General features: G+C 41.7%; 1 long non-coding RNA gene across 1 annotated transcript; it reads right to left on the bottom strand.

Annotated features, from left to right (window-relative positions):
- Positions 1-5072: 5072 nt before the first annotated feature.
- Positions 5073-16381, bottom strand: LOC120534513. Its single transcript, XR_005634768.1, has 2 exons — positions 16342-16381; positions 5073-5165 (listed from the first exon to the last, which is right to left on the bottom strand). It is a non-coding gene; the product is annotated as an uncharacterized LOC120534513 (long non-coding RNA).
- Positions 16382-17803: the final 1422 nt, after the last annotated feature.

Genomic DNA, 17803 nt, shown 5'->3' with positions numbered 1-17803 from the left:
CCAGTCACCATATCAGCAGACCAATATTGTCTGTTTGGATTATGTGTATTGTCCTTAATTATGTCCATTATGTCTGTTCACCGTTGTAATTATCTATCACTTTATATAAAGTGAGCAAGTGGGGTAGCTTGAAGAAGAGAGATGGTGAGTGTATTGACAAGCTTATCAGGTGAGCAGGATCTGTGGCTGGCATGGAAATGGACTCTCTGGTGACGGTGGCAGAGAGAAGGACATTGTGCAAGCTGCTCTCTGTTATGGACAATGAACATCACCCACTATACACCACCATAATTAAACAGAGGAGTTTGTTTAGCGGTAGGCTGCTATCACAGAACTGCAATATGGACAGATACCAGAGATCTTTAGTCCTCAGAGCCATTAGACTCTTTCACTCTTCATAACAGGGGGTGGTGGTTGAGTTCTGGGCCTGACGCTCCTTCTCTCCTCCTAAGCTGTATTGACTGTATTAGCTGGGCACCACATCTGATATCTCACTATTAGCTCACTTCTCTAGAAGTTTTATTTTGTTTTATTTTGTTATGGGTCACTTCAAACATGTTATTCTATCAGCATAAGTCATGTCACTTTATTTTATTTTACTTTAATGATATGTCACGTTAGTATTTGTGACATTAATATTATGTTTAATATCATGTGACACCTGTCACTTTGATAGTAGTATTATTGGCACAATTCTCACTGCACTGGCATTATTGTATGTAAAAACAACAAGAGTTTCTGTGCCACCTAAAACTGACATCTCCTCTGCTTACCATTTAAGTTCTCCTCAGCAAGCCAAGAGACCATCGGCAAGGGCAGTCATCCTTCACATCGACTTCTGCCCCAGCCACCTTAGCTGGTCACCACTGAGGACCCCAAACTCAGCTTGTGTTCCCACCACAATCCCATGGCCTTCAGCAGGGTGCCTTGTAAGACCTTCTCCTTTCTCCTAACGCCATCTCTCAGCCTTCAGCAGAAGCCCACTCGGTGCTGTTGGTAACTCTTGCTCTTCAGGCACACAGTAGGTTTTGACCTTACCCCTTGAGTGCCGTGTGCTCACTCCTCTCACAGCCACATCTTGACCACCACTCCACTGCATCAGCTCAGCCACAATTCTGCATTTACTTTATTTCTCATTTAACCTCCGTCTCCATCTTTTCATTTTTCTTTCCTGTTCAGTTCTGTTCTTGACTATCCTGCTCAGGCTCATTTTAAACTCACTGGGGTGCAGGTGTCTAATTCCAGACCCCAGAACACTAATGAGGACACCGGCTGAACCACACGTGTCTGCAGGTGTAAAGTGCGCTCCGTCAATTCACCACCAACACTCCAGGGCTGCTCTGCTCCCCCACACTACCACACCTACACCCCTCTAAGTCCACCATTTTAATTTAAAAACCTGAACACAACCACTGACCCCTGACATGTTTCACCTCACAGCTTTGTATTTAGTAGTAAAGAGAATCACGCAGTGACCAGAGTGACCAGTGGGGCACAGGACTAGTGTGACAGGTGTCCTTAGTGATGTCAAATTATTCACATCTTCAGTCAGCCACTTGATTGTCTACTGGCATTGAGGAAGACCCTGACTGACTGAAATGACAAAAGAAGGATTTGTGAGGTAGAGGGTCTGGACCTGTGATGACATCAGTGAAGACCATGTGTGTGTAAAAATATCAAAAAGGCGCTATATACTGGATTATTGAGAAAGTCATGTGACAGCCTACACTGATCATGTGATGAGATTCTTGTTTTAATGTCCCACAAGAGACACAAGTGTGAGTTACAAACACAAGAGGGCGCCACTCCTCACACTGGAGTATCTCACTGACACGCTAACTGAGGTCACCTTCCCAGAATCCTCTCAGTGTCTCTGGACGTCTACTGCACATGATGTGTGTCCACCTGTCGGTCACTAAGCCCACTGACAGATATGTCGATGTCCTGTGTAGACCTGAGGGTCATGTCTTGTAGAATGATGTCAGCCTGTTCAGTCCACTTGGCTATAATGGCGGTCACTTCCTGTGTCTCCCACCTTACTGTCCACACTGCCTTCTGTCCTAATCCTCTCCTCCCTGTGACCTTCTCTTTCTGTGTATGGCTATTTGGTCATTTCTACTGCTGCTGTCTACCTTTTCTCCTGTTCCTCTGTCTGTCCTCCTCTTTTATTCATCCTTTTCTTCATTCTGTTCATTTCCTTATCTTTGCTATTCTATTCTCCTTGTCCTTATCTGTCACTTCAGTTCAGCTCTTAGTGTCCACTCCTCCTTGTCTTCTGTCACTTTAGTCGTCTCTTCTCCTCACTCTGACTGTGTTTCTCCTCCTTATTCTATTTTAGTGATTTTTAACAAACTTTAGTGAGGACATCAGAGGAGTGTAAAGAGGAAAGTGACAATGGAGGACAGGAACAAGTATGAGATTAAAATAAAGAATGGACAGCATGGGCTAGTGGGACAAGAAATAAAACAACAGTCTGGACAGAGAGGATGAGGAGACTGACCAGTGTGGTGGAGGGGCTCAGGGTCACAATGCTGTCTTTATGAATTGAATTATTAAAAAGGAAATCTGAAGTTGTGTCACCTCACGTCCATCTGTCTGTCCGTAAGGGACACTGCAGTCTGTCCTGATTAAACACAGCATTTGTGTTGTGGGATTGGAAAAGTCAGAGCGATAATGTGACAAGAAATAAAATTCATGAGACACACACACACACATTCTCAGTTTTTTGTAAGAGTACAGATGCAACGATTAAAATTGTTAAGTTGAACTTTGGTAGGGCTAAGTTTGATCAGATGCGACAAAGTCTAAGTAGGATAGACTGGGATAAGCTTTTAAATGTGGAGACAGTCGAGGAGTAGTGGAACAGGTTTAAAAATGTTTTACATGTAATGCAGGACAGATACATACCTAAATTTGGAATTAATAGGAAACTAAAAAAAACTCTGCGATGGATTAATAAAGATTTAAAAAAGAAGTTCCAAAGGAAAAAACTGCTGTATAAGGCATATAAGACTAATGACTGCAAAGTGAATCGTAGAGCGTATGAGAACATGAGGGCAACCATTAAGAAGGATATCAGAGAGGCTAAAAGACAGTTGGAGAGGAATAGAGCAGATAAGGCGAACGAAGACCCTAAATGATCATTTCAGTATTTTAGTAGTAAAAGAACAGTTAAGGAGGAGGTCAAGTTCATCAGGAATAGTAAAGGGGAATTAAAAGATACAGACAATGAAATAGCAGATGCCCTAAACTTACATTTTCTGAGGTGTTTACAAGTGAGCAAGTGGATAACCTCCCAGAGGTAAATGCGACTACCAAGGAGGTACTGAGGGATTTGGAAATTGTAGAGAGAAGTGCTGCTCAGATTAAATAAGATGAAATCAAACAAATCACCAGGCCCAGATAATATTTATCCTCGTGTTCTTAAGGAGGCTAGTGAGTACAGATATAAACCCTTGACACATATTTTTAGGAAGTCACTGAGCACTGGAGAGATTCCGAAGGACTGGAAAATGGCAAATATCATCCCATTATATAAAAAGGGTGACAGGGCAGATCCAAGTAACTATAGGCCAGTAAGCTTAACATGCATCACAGGAAAATTAATGGAAGGAATTATTAAAGATGAGATTGAGCAACAAATGGCAAGGACAGGAGTTATTCTGAACAGTCAGCATGGGTTCAGAAGAGGGAGGTCGTGTTTTACTAACATGTTGGAATTCTATGAGGTTGCAACAAAAGCATACGATCAAAGTGGAGCAGATGATATTATTTATCTGGACTTTCAGAAAGCATTTGATAAGGTGCCACATGAGAGGTTGGGAATCAAATTACAAGAAGTGGGAGTTCAGGGTGATGTTTTTAGATGGGTGCAGAATTGGCTCAGACACAGGAAGCAGAGGGTGATGGTGCGAGGAACCTCATCAGAACTGGCCGATGTTAAGAGTGGTGTTCCACAGGGGTCAGTGCTAGGGCCGCTGCTATTTTTAATATATATAAATGATTTAGATAGGAATATAAGTAACAAGCTGGTTAAGTTTGCAGATGATACCAAGATAGGTGGATTAGCAGATAATTTGGAATCCGTTATATCATTACAGAAGGACTTGGATAGCATACAGGCTTGGGCAGATTTGTGGCAGATGAAATTTAATGTCAGTAAATGTAAAGTATTACACATAGGAAGTAAAACTATTAGGTTTGAATACACAATGGGCGGTCAGAAAATCGAGAGTCCACCTTATAAGAAAGATTTAGGAGTCATAGTGGACTCTAAGCTATCAACTTACCAACAGTGTTCAGAAGCCATTAAGAAGGCTAACAGAATGTTAGGTTATATAGCACGATCTGTGTAGTACAAGTCCAAGGAGGTTATGCTCAACCTTTATAATGCACTGGTGAGGCCTCATCTTGAGTACTGTGTGCAGTTTTGGTCTCCAGGCTACAAAAAGGACATAGCAGTGCTAGAAAAGGTCCAGAGAAGAGCGACTAGGCTGATTCAGGGCTACAGGGGTTGAATTATGAGGAAAGATTAAAAGAGCTGAGCCTTTACAGTTTAAGCAAAAGAAGATTAAGAGGTGACATGATTGAAGTGTTTAAAATTATGAAGAGAATTAGTACAGTGGATCGAGACTTGTATTTTAAAATGAGTTCATCAAGAACACAGGGACACAGTTGGAAACTTGTTAAGGGTAAATTTTGCACAAACATTAGGAAGTTTTTCTTTACACAAAGAACGATAGACACTTGGAATAAGCTACCAAGTAGTGTGGTAGACAGTAAGACGTTAGGGACTTTCAAAACTCGACTTGATGTTTTCTTGGAGGAAACAAGTGGATAGGACTGGCGAGCTTTGTTGGGCTGAATGGCCTGTTCTCGTCTAGAGTGTTCTAATGTTCTAATGTTCTAATAATCTAATGCACACACAAACAGAGACACACATTCACACACACACACACACACACACACACTCACACTTGTTGTTCACTTACTTCAGTTTCTCTAATTTGCAGTTTTCACTCCTCAGCCCCTCACACAGCTGATCCACTCCTGAATCCTCCATGTTGTTTCTGCTCAGGTTCAGTTCAGTCAGTCGTGAGTGTGGAGAAGAAAGAGCTGAGGAGAGAGCTGAGCAATATCTGGAGGTGAGATGACATGACCATAGGCTGTAAAGATAAAGAGAGAGGTGTGGACGTGAGGAGAGACAGACAGACAGACAGAAGGACAAACAACACAAAGGTTCAATGGCCACTTGTATTCTGACTTTTCACTGAAGTGCAGTGTGAACACAAGACCACTGCCATTCTTATAAAGTAAGGCACTATATACCTGACAGGGTCTCCTGTCTTCACGGTGGACATTCAGATTGACATGTGGACATCAGCACTGGATAAGAATGTCACAGACATGAGACTGACAGCGTCCTGCACTCAGGTGACCAGACAGACTTGTCACAGGTGGCCATGGGGTGAGGATGACAAACTGGAATTCTTGTCTGTCATTTACCACTCAGGACTGGCAGTTCTAGTGGTGACCAGCAGCAGGTCTGTTTGTCTGTGTCTTTGTTGAAGTTTTTTAATTTTTTTATTTAATTTTTATTATGAGTTTATTTTCTGAACAGGAATAAAGGAATATATTTGTCACTGAAGTGTTATGTAGTCTCTTCTTTTATTTGTTTGTATTATTTTGGTGATACTTTTTCACTTCACTTGCTGTCGTCCCGATGCGTCTTCTATTCACCTGAGTGATTCAGTTCAGTCAAATATAAATACAAAATGGGAGACACTGAGCTACAGGAGGAGACCTCTGAAGAGCATTTAGGGGTTTATGTTGACACAACATTTTCATTGACTAAGTAATGTATAGAAGCAGTTAAAAAGATAATATAAAATGTGAGATTATATCATAAAAACTGTTGAATTTAAATCAAGTGACATTATACTCTTACTTTATAATACACGAGTGAGAGCACATCTGGAGTACTGAGTGCAGTTCTGGTCTCCTCAGTACAAGAAAGACATAACAGCACTTGAAGATATGAAGAGCAGAGCAACCAAATGCATTATTGGACGTCATCATCAAGTGAACCCTGAATACCACAAGGACTGACTGAGGTCATTGATGTTAGGTAGAATGTCTAGAGGGGGCTGGGTGGTCTCATGGCCTCAGACCCCCTACAGATTTAATTTTTTCTCCAGCTGCCTGGAGTTATTGTTTTTTCTGTCCTTCCTGGCCATCAGACTTTACTTTTATTCAATGTTAATTAGTTTTCCCTGATTTTAAATTCTTATTTATTTTGTTCTTTTTCTCTTTCTTCATCATGTAACTTTGAGCTCCATTATTTGTATGAAAATATGATATAGAAGTAAATGCTGTTAGGCAGGTTTTGAGTCAAGTCTTAATTTTCAAGTCCCAAAGTAGTCATAATGTGTTTTACACCAAATTTGCATTTGCTATTTCTTAAATTTACAGGAATCATTTATTACATTTATTGTTACATTTCCAAACTATCAACTCCATGTTAATACAAAGATGAACAAAAATGAAGTGCAAATAAACATGTAATGAGAATCAATTCTCAAAGTGCTGCTGAATACAACAATACAAGCAGTGCAAACAAATGAGCAGGCCAGTTCTATGAATTGTCACACATGTGTGCCCACCTGGAGATGACCTTCCTGTCTCTGTGAGGTAAGTGATACCACTCTGAGACGAGAGAGGGCGCTCACACTGACTGTCTCTCCTTATCCACCTGCAGCTCTGAGAAGAAACCAAATGAGGGGAACTGACTCAGCCGCAGTGCCCAGAGCTGCTCCTGTCCTTCTGGGTGGAACTCTTGAAAAGCTGCTGGCCCCCCAGAGGATGGAGTCTGCTGTTGGACCTGGAAACTCGACATGAAGCAAGCGCCATCGTGTTCACACAACTGCAAAGGAAATTTGTCTATTGGGCTGAAAAGGTGTGTTTTGTTGGGGCCATCGCGTCCACTTTTGTTTTGTTTCATTTGACTTCATTAAAGGGGACACCCAGTTGGTGCCCCGACATTACACAGCAACTTGTGCAGGTCTGTCCTCCAGTCACCATATCAGCAGACCAATATTGTCTGTTTGGATTATGTGTATTGTCCTTAATGATGTCCATTATATCTGTTCACCTTTGTAATTATCTATCACTTTATATTTGGTGAGCAAGTGGGGTAGCTTGAAGAAGAGAGATGGTGAGTGTATTGACAAGCTGATCAGGTGAGCAGGATCTGTGGCTGGCATGGAAATGGACTCTCTGGTGATGGTGGCAGAGAGAAGGACACTGTACAAGCTGCAATCTGTTATGGACAATGAACATCACCCACTACACACCACCATAATTAATCAGAGGAGTTTGTTTAGTGGTAGGCTGCTATCACAGAACTGCAATATGGACAGATACCAGAGATCTTTAGTCCTCAGAGTCAAAATTTATTTTTTCTCCAGCCGTCTGGAGTTTTTTTGTTTTTTCTGTCCCCCCGGCCATTGAACCTTACTCTTATTCGATGTTAATTAATGTTGATTTATTTTGTTTTATAATTGTGTCTTTCATTTTTCTATTCTTTAATATGTAAAGCACTTTGAGCTACTGTTTGTATGAAAATGTGCTATATAAATAAATGTTGTTGTTGTTGTTGATTAGACTCTTTAACTCTTCATAACAGGGGGTGGTGGTTGAGTTCTGGGCCTGACGCTCCTTCTCTCCTCCTAAGCTGTATTGACTGTATTAGCTGGGCACCACATCTGATATCTCACTATTAGCTCACTGCTTTAGAAGTTTTATTTTGTTTTTTTTGTTATGGGTCACTTCAAACATGTTATTCTATCAACATAAGTCATGTCACTTTATTTTATTTTACTTTAATGATATGTCACTTTAGCATTTGTCACATTAATATTATGTTTAATATCATGTGCCACCTGTCACTTTTATTTGCACAATTTTCACTGCACTGGCATTATTGTATGTAAAAACAATAAGAGTTTCTGTGCCACCTAAAACTGACATCTCCTCTGCTTACCATTTAAGTTCTCCTCAGCAAGCCAAGAGAGCACCGGCAAGGGCAGTCATCCTTCACATCGGCTTCTGCTCCAGCCACCTTAGCTGGTCACTGCTGAGGACCCCAAACTCAGCTTGTGTTCCCACCACAATCCCATGGCCTTCAGTTAGGTGCCTCGTGAGACCTTGTCCTTTCTCCTAACGCCATCCCTCAGCCTTCAGCAGAAGCCCTCTAGGTGTGGTTTGTCACTCTTGCTCCCTGGGCACACAGCAGGTTTTGTCCTTACCCCTTGAGTGCTGTGTGCTCACTCCTCTCATGGCCACTTCTTGACCTCCACTCCAGTGCATCAGCTCAGCCACAATTCTGCCTTTCTTCATTTCTCATTTAACCTCCATCTCCATCTTTTCATTTTTCTTTCCTGTTCAGTTTTGTTCTTGACTATCCTGCTCAGGGTCATTTTAATCTCACTGGGGTGCAGGTGTCTATTTCCAGACCCCAGAACACTAATGAGGACACTGGCTGAACCACACGTGTCTGCAGGTGTAAAGTGCGCTCCGCCAATTCACCACCAACACTCCAGGGCTGCTCTGCTCCCCCACACTACCACATCCACCTGAGCCCCTCTGAGTCCACCATTTTAACTTAAAAACCTGCACACAACCACTGACCCCTGACATGTGTCACCACACAGCTTTGCATTCAGTAGTAAAGAGAATCTCGCAGTGACGAGAGTGACTAGTGGGACACAGGACTAGTGTGACAGGTGTCCTTAGTGATTCTCACATCTCCAGTCGGCCATTTAAATGTCTGCTGGGATTGAGGAAGACTCTGACTGACTGAAATGATAAAGAAGGATTTGTGAGGCAGAGGCTTTGGACCTGCGATAACATCAGTGAAGACCATGTGTGTATAAAAATATCAAAAAAGCGCTATATACTGGATTATTGAGAAGGTCATGTGACAGCCTACACTGATCATGTGGTGAGATTCTTGTTTTAATGTCTCACAATAGACACAAGTGTGAGTTACAAACACAAGAGGGCGCCACTCCTCACACTGGAGTATCTCAATGACATGCCCACTGAGGTCACCTTCCCAGAATCCTCTCAGTGTCTCTGGGCATCTACTGCATATGATGTGTGTGTCCACCTGTCGGTCACTAAGCCCACTGACAGATACATGTCGATATCCTGTGTAGACCTGAGGGTCATGTCTTGTTGAATGATGTCGGCCTGTTCAGTCCACTTGGCTATAATGCCGGTCACTTCCTGTGTCTCCCACCTTACTGTCCACACTGCCTTCAGTCCTAATCCTCTCCTCCCTGTGACCTTCTCATTCTGTGTATGGCTGGCTGGTCATTTCTACTGCTGCTGTCCACCATTCCTCCTGTTTCTCTGTCTGTCCTCCTCTTTTATTCATCATTTTCTTCATTCTGTTCACCTCCTTCTCTTGTCTCTCCTTATCTTTGCTATTCTATTCTCCTTGTCCTTATCTGTCACTTCAGTCCAGCTCTAGCTGTCCACTCCTCTTTGTCTTCTGTCACTTTATTCATCTCTTCTCCTCACACTGACTGTGTTTCTCCTCCTTATTCTATTTTAGTGATTTTTAACAAACTTTAGTGAGGACATCAGAGGAGTGTAAGTGACAATGGAGGACAGGAACAAGAACAAGATTCAAATTAAAGAATGGACAGCGTGGGCTTATTGGACAAGAAATAAAACAACAGTCTGGACAGAGAGGACGAGGAGAGTGACCAATGTGGTGGAGGGGCTCAGGGTCACAATGCTGTCTTCATGAAACTCACACATGTTGTTGCCACTCCTCCCTGTTAACAACACTTTTCACAAAATTTGCCTTAATTCTACACTTTCTTACGCTTGTTTTATTCCTTTTATTGTACGTATAGTTCGTGGATACAGCCGACTCGAGTTGCATGGATTTGGCTTAATATTTACAGATTTTATGGACTCTACTTTGACTAGGAATAGCTGAGTCTGTGGATCACAGGACGAGACCCACAAACATTTCTTTGTACCTGGCGATCTAGGACCTTGGGATGATCTGTCTCCGTGATTATATTCGCAATTCTGATCTGCTCCTGTCTCAACTTACAGTACTTTACGACTGGGAACTGATCTGATGCTCATACTAACCTGGCTTATGGCTCCGGGGTGATCACGCCTGAAATTACCAAGCGTTACTGTTTATGGCTGTGTATTGGAACCTCCAAATCCTGCTGCCTTCTCCTGCTATGCTTTCTGCTGCTTTGCTATTGCCACCCATCTATGCTAGCACACCCGCCTGTCCTACTGGTTCTGCTGTGCTGTGTTGCTTCTCCACTGCTAATCAGATAACTATTGCCCAGTATCATGCTAAAATACTCTCATGACAAACTCCTTCTTATTAAACAGTTTGTCCAGAGCAAATGGTCTGACTGGAACATCCTAAAGGACGCCCGTATTTTGCAGCGCCCGAAATATGTACATCGCGGGTCAGGTTGCCGCCACCGCCGGGCTGCAAATGAAAAGACCACTAGCAGCATTTGCTCAGGAATAAGCCGCCCTGCTCATGGCCCTGGAAATAGAAGTGTCAGTGTGCCAAATTTACATTATGTGGAAATAAACCCTGATCACGGCTCTGTGCAAAAAGAAGCCTCATTAACTAATATTGCACTGTTTAACTCGAGATCTCTTAATGGCAAAGCATTGGTGCTGTCAGAACTCATCACTGACACCAAACTTGATATACTGTGTTTAACGGAGACTTGGCAAAAACCGAACAAATTTACGTCTCTCACGGAGGCGACTCCACATGGTTTCACTTTCCATACAGAACCTCGCAGCTCTAGACAAGGCGGTGGACTTGCAGTAATTATCAGAGCAGACTTAAACATCAAACGAATCCCAATTGACTGTCCACTGTCTTTTGAGTGCCTGGCTCTTAAACTAATAACAGAATCAGGTCCTGTCTCACTCATTGTTCTTATCGTCCCCCAAAATACAATGCATCCTTCTTATCTGATCTGATTGAACTTTTAACCCACCTAAGCTCTTACTCTCAGAGAATTATCCTTCTTGGTGATTTCAACATCCATATTGACATTACTACATCTAAACTGAGAAATGAATTCCTATCCTTACTGGACTGTTTTGACTTGACACAACATGTTGATTTTCCCACCCACTCTGGTGGTCATATATTGGATCTGATCTGCACTTCTGGACTATCTGTTGCCAATATTTACAGCACTGATTTGGGACTCTCTGACCATAAAGCAGTATTTTTCACTGTCTCACTGCCTTTCCTCCTCTTACCTGTAAATACAAATTTCTTACAGAAACCTTAAAAATATCTGTCCCTCTATCCTTTCTGGATCCATTTCTGATCTTTTACTGTCTGCACCTATTCCATCAACACTAGATAGTCTTGTTGACCACTATAACTCAGCCCTTCATTCAGCATTAGATAAAACAGCTCCTTTAAAACATAAGGAGGTTTCCTTTAAACGTTCAGCTCCTTGGTATAATTCAGAATTGCGATCTATGAAAGCAGCTGGCGACGCTTGAGAGAATGTCACGTAAGACTGGCCTCACCGTGCACATCCAGGCTTTCTCTGACCACCAAAGAGCTTACAGAGAAGCACTAACTGCTGCTAAGAACACCCACTATGGCAGAATAATAGAAAGTGGCCATGATAACCCAAGGGTTTTGTTTTCTGTAGTTAATAAACTACTCGAACCTGCATCTGGCCCAACTACCTCTTCTACTGAAGTCTGTGAGGATTCCTCCACTTTTTCCGTAACAAAATTAAAGATCTAAATAATTCAACTAACATAAATACATCATCTGTTTATCTCTCTTTCTCTGTTTTCCCACTCCATCCAGCTCCTTCTCTAAGTTCTCACCAGTCACATCTGTTTTGTTAATAACCTGCTTTGTAAGATGAGGCCACTACTTGTGTACTGGACCCCATCCCCAGCACACTACTTAAATCCTGCCTTCATGCCATAATCCCGACTGTTACAACAATAATAAACTCATCCCTTGACACTGGCTCTGTGCCGATCACTTTTAAAGTTGCTTCTGTAACCTCCATGTTAAAAAAGTCTGGTCTTGATGCTGACAATCTTAACAATTTCCGGCGTATTTCCCACTTACCTTTCCTGTCAAAGCTCTTGAGCGTGTTGTAGCCTCCCAGCTCACCAATTACTTAACCTCTAATAATTTGATGGAACCCTTTCAGTCTGGTTTCAGGGCGCAGCACAGCTGTGAAACTGCTCTGCTACGGGTAACCAATGATTTGCTTATGGCAGCAGACTCTGGACAAACCAGCATATTAATTCTGTTAGACCTCAGTGCAGCATTTGACACTGTCAGACATGACATTCTACTGTCCAGAATGGAGAACATGTTGGGTATCTCTGGCACTGCCCTCCAGTGGTTCAAGTCCTATCTGACTGATAGGCAACAGCAGGTCCAGCTCAGCACCAGTCACACAAGGAGTTCCTCAGGGCTCTGTCCTCGGCCCTCTTCTCTTCTGTATTTATATGCTTCCCCTTGGCCATATTATTTGTAGCTATGGACTGGGCTATCATTTTATGCAGATGATACTCAACTCTACTTCAATGTTAAAAGTGGAACTTCATCAGAGCTTTCTCAGCTCACAACCTGCCTTAGTGAAATTAAAACCTGGATGGAGCAGAACTCTTTAAAATTAAATTGCAACAAAACTGAACTCCTGCAAATTGGGACTAAAATGCAACTTAATAAAATGAGCTCCTTCCCAGTCCATCTTGGTGGTGATCTCATCAGACCTGCCTCTACTGCTAAGAATCTTGGTGTCATTTTTGATTCCTCCCTCTCTTATTCCGCCCACATAAATCACATTAAGAAACTTTCTTACTTTCACCTCCGTAACATATCCGTGTTGCTCCTTCCTCTCCTTTTCTAATGCTGAGAAACTTGTCCATGCTTTTATCATATCCCGCATCGATTATTGTAACTCCCTGCTGGCAGGTGCCCTTCTAATCTTATATCACAGCTCCAGCTTATTCAAAACTCAGCTGCAAGAGTCCTTACTCGAACCAGCAGCAGCGAGCACATCACACCCATCCTGGCTCCCTGTGTCTTACAGAATCAAATATAAAATCCTACTAATAACCTACAAAGCCTTAAATAACCTCGCGCCAAACTACATCAGTGACCTTCTCCATCACTATGTGCCTGTCTGCCCACTAAGGTCCTCTGATTCTGGCAATCTTGTTGTGCCCCACACTAATCTACACTCCATGGGTGACAGGGCCTTCAGCTGTATAGCCCAGACTCTGGAATGAAATACCGAAATTAATCAGGTCAACAGACTCCATGAATTCTTTTAAAAAACAACTCAAAACTCATCTGTTCAGGAAGACTTTTAGCTCAACCTGACTTTATTACACTTCTCCCAGTTTACCTCTCTGTCAAGATGCTCATGTAAACTGTATGTATGTGTGTGCAGACCATCAATTATGTTGTCTGTTAGGCTTTCTCTGAATTCACTGTCGTAATCTTCTTTATTTATTTATCTGGTTTGTACAATGCTATATACCAGAGGTGAGTAAGTGCGGCCTTCGAGGTCTTTTTTTGTGGCCGTCATGAAGGTATCAGTGAAACAAGTGATTGCGGCCTTTTGGCTTGTTCACACTAACCGAAAATGTTCAACGAAACAAACAACGTGAATGAAGATTTGTTTGGTCTCCGCGTTCATACCTGATGGAATGGTCAATGACACCTAACGAAATACAGCCAAACTGAATGCAAGTTATGCCAATTGCAGTCAAGCTAGACATTTACTGCGGATAGAGTGCACGCGCACTGTAGATATACGCGAGTATCGCTGTAATTATTCCCCGCGGTAACTAAAGTGGCCAATCAAATGGCACCGAAAAGGGTTAAAATTCAGCATGCTTAAATTTCAACGAAAGTAGTCAGATCCATCATTTCCTCATCTGTTAATTATCGTTGTGTTTTACTAGCCATATAATGCGGTTACCGCCGTCAAAGAAATCCGGACATGTAGACGATGAAAATCTACAGTTCAACAGTGAATGGGAGTTGGATTTCCTCATGTCAAACCAAAGAAACTCCATGATGTGCCTAAGATGCAAGACGTAAATAAGAACATTAAAGAGATCAAATGCAAAACAGCACTATGAGAGTTGTAAGTCACACATGAAGTACATCAATTTAAAAGATGAGGCCAGAAAGCAAGCGTATGATTCCTCGAACTAGAGCCATACAAAAGAAACATCCATGTTCGCCAAATTCAAATCATCCTCTCACAATCCGGAAGTTGAGGCAACGTTTCGAGTCGCCTTCAAATTGGGTGCCGCTGGAAAACCATATACTGATCTATTCAAATCATGTATGCTTGAAGTTGTTCTGTGTCTCGAACCATCTCAACTTCAAAAATTTAAAGATTTACCTCTATCACAAAGGACAATTGTGAGGTGCCAAGGTGAGATCGCGGTTAACTTAAAAAATCAACGAAACAAAATATGTCAAGAGTCCAATACTTTGTATTCTGCAGCGTTGGATGAATCCTGCGATACAACAGATACGGCACAACTGCTTATTTTCATCAGAACAATGCCACCAACATTTGACATCCATAAAGAGCTGTTGTCCCTAATCGGTCTCAAATCAACAACAAAAGCAGAAGATATTCTCACAGCATTTAACAACACTTGTGTAGAGAAGAAATTGGATCTAAAGAAACTTGTTGCTGTGTGTACAGATGGAGCTCCTGCAATGGTAGGAACAACGGGCGGTTTTGTGACTCTACTTAAACAACAAATTCACTCTCAATATCCGGAATCTTCCACATTATTGTCACTGCATTGTATTATACACCAACAAGCTCTATGTGCCAAGTCTGCAAACTTGAACAACACATTGTAAGATGCCGTTTGTATTGTGAATTTCATTCGAGCTCAAGCCTTCAATCATTGCCAGTTTAGAGAACTTCTCAAAAATGATGATTCAACTGAGAAAGAGGACATTTTATATTACTCAAACGCTCGTTGGTTGTCAAGAGGATGTGTTATAAATAGAATTTATGAATTGCAAGGCACTATCAAAGAGTTCTTTCTATGCATCCAAAGAAGTGGTTTGTAAACTCGATGATATCAACTTTTGCATGAACCTAGCTTTTCTCAGCGATCTTTTGAGTGAACTCAACAGTCTGAATAAGCAACTCCAAGGCAGAAATCAAAGTGTCTGTGACCTCTGGTGGAGTATAAAACTTTTTCAGCGCAAGTTGAAATTGTTTCACGGCAAGTTTCAAAAGCAGCAGCTCTCCAAATTCTTTCTGTGTCTGAGTAATTTTGCCAATAACAACCCATCTGTAAAAATACATTTTGATGAGTTCTGTGAAGTGTTCGGTTCACTAGTCGCTGAATTTGATATCCGCGTCAATGACAATGAAAGTTTCAGAGCCACACCTGACGGAATTTGACAATGTGCCAGAGAATTTCCAAATGGAATTGTTGGAATTTAGTGAAGATCCAAATGCTCAACACAAGCTATCCCAAAATTCCATGGATTTGATTTCATTTTGGCGTGATGCTCACATCTACCCCATTCTGAGCGAACACGCTCGACGGGTGTTAACATGCTTTGGTAGCACGTACATTAGTGAATGTACATTCTCTCATATGAAGTACATTAAAAATCGATACCGGACAGTTCTGACAGATGACCATTTGGAAGGCCAGCTATGTTTAAGAACAACAACTTTTGAGCCAAGTTTTAATGAATTGTCAACCAACAAACAGACTCAAAAAAGTAATTGAAAATTACAGAATTAATTCGTGTTATGGATTATTCATACATTTTTACACACTTTGGGGTCAGTATAAAGTTTAATAATAAATAATTAATAAAGCATGCCTATATGTTGTTAATGACTTCATAATGTTGTGGCCTTGTTCGAGTTAAAGCAGTCGTCAGTGGCCTTAGTGCGAAAAAAGGTTGCCCACCACTGCTATATACTGTATACCCTGCCGTTCTTTCTTATATTCTGTAAGTGCCTTGAGCATGGGAAAGGCGCTATATAAATAAGATGTATTATTATTATTATGAATTGAATTATTAAAGGGAAACCTGCAGCTGTGTCACCTCACATCCATCTGTCTGTTTGTCCATAAGGGACACTGCAGTCTGTCCTGATTAAACACAGCGTTTGTGTTGTGGGAGTGGAAAACTCAGAGCCATAATGTGACAAGAAATAAAATTCATGAGACACACACAGACACACACACACACACGTGTTGTTCACTTACTCCAGTTTCTCTAATTTGCAGTTTTCACTCCTCAGCCCCTCACACAGCTGATCCACTCCTGAATCCTCCATGTTGTTGAAGCTCAGGATTAGTTCAGTCAGTCGTGAGTGTGGAGAAGAAAGAGCTGAGGAGAGAGCTGACCAACATCTGGAGGTGAGATCACAGAAGGACAGGCTGTGGAGAAGAAGAGAGAGAAGTGAGGACATGAGGAGAGACAGACAGACAGAAGGACCAACAACACAAAGGTTCAATGGCCACTTGAATTCTGACTTTTCACTGAAGTGCAGTGTGAACACGAGACCACTGCCATTCTTATAAAGTAAGGCGCTATATACCTGATAGGGTCTCCTGCCTTCACGCTGGACTGACTGGTGCCAAGTTATTTAGACTGACATGTGAACATCAACACTGGAAAAGAACGTCACAGACATGAGACTGACGGCATCCTGCACTCATGTGACCAGATGGACTTGTCACAGGTGAACACGGGGTGAAGATGACAAACTGGAATTCTTAATAATAATTCTTCACATTTATATAGCACTTAGCAATTGCAGGTTAAGGGTCTTGCTCAAGGGCCCAACAGAGAAGAGTCCCTTTTTTGGCATTGTATGGGATTCGAACCAGCAATCTTCCGATTAACAGTGCAGATCCTTAGCCTCAGAGCCACAAGAATTCTCGTTTCTCATTTACCACTCAGGACTGGCAACTCTAGTGGTGACCAGCAGCAGGTCTGTTTGTCTTCGTCTTTGTTGAAAGTTTTTTTAATTTATTGTATCATTTTTATTATTAGTTCATATTCTGAACAGGAACAAAGGAATATTTGTGTCACTGAAGTGTTATGGAGTCTCCTCTTTTATTTGTTTGTATTATTTTGTGATACTTTTTCACTTCACTTGCTGTCATCCTGATGCATCTTCTATTCACCTGAGTGATTCAGTTCAACCAAATATAAATACAAAATGGGAGACACTGAGCTACAGGAGGAGACCTCTGAAGAGCATTTAGGGGTTTATGTTGACACAACATTTTCATTGACTAAGTAATGTACAGGAGCAATTAAAAAGTTAATATAAAATGTGAGGTTATATCATAAAAACTGTTGAATTTAAATCAAGTGACATTATACTCTTACTTTATAATACACTAGTGAGAGCACATCTGGAGTACTGAGTGCAGTTCTGGTCTCCTCAGTACAAGAAAGACATAACAGCACTTGAAGATATGAAGAGCAGAGCAACCAAGTGCATTATGGGACGTCATCATCAAGTGAACCCTGAATACCACGAGGACTGACTGAGGTCATTGATGTTAGGTAGAATGCCTAAAGGGGGCTGGGTGGTCTCGTGGCCTTGGACCCCCTGCAGATTTTATTTTTTCTCCAGCCATCTGGAGATTTTTTTGTTTTTTCTGTCCTCCCTGGCCATTGGACCTGACTTTTATTCTATGTGAATTAGTGTTC

Source organism: Polypterus senegalus, chromosome 8 (assembly GCF_016835505.1).
Source record: "Polypterus senegalus isolate Bchr_013 chromosome 8, ASM1683550v1, whole genome shotgun sequence".
In the NCBI taxonomy this organism is placed as follows: Eukaryota; Metazoa; Chordata; class Cladistia; order Polypteriformes; family Polypteridae; genus Polypterus; species Polypterus senegalus.
Note: the sequence above shows the minus strand (reverse complement) of the source record. Positions and strands in the feature narration are given on the sequence as shown.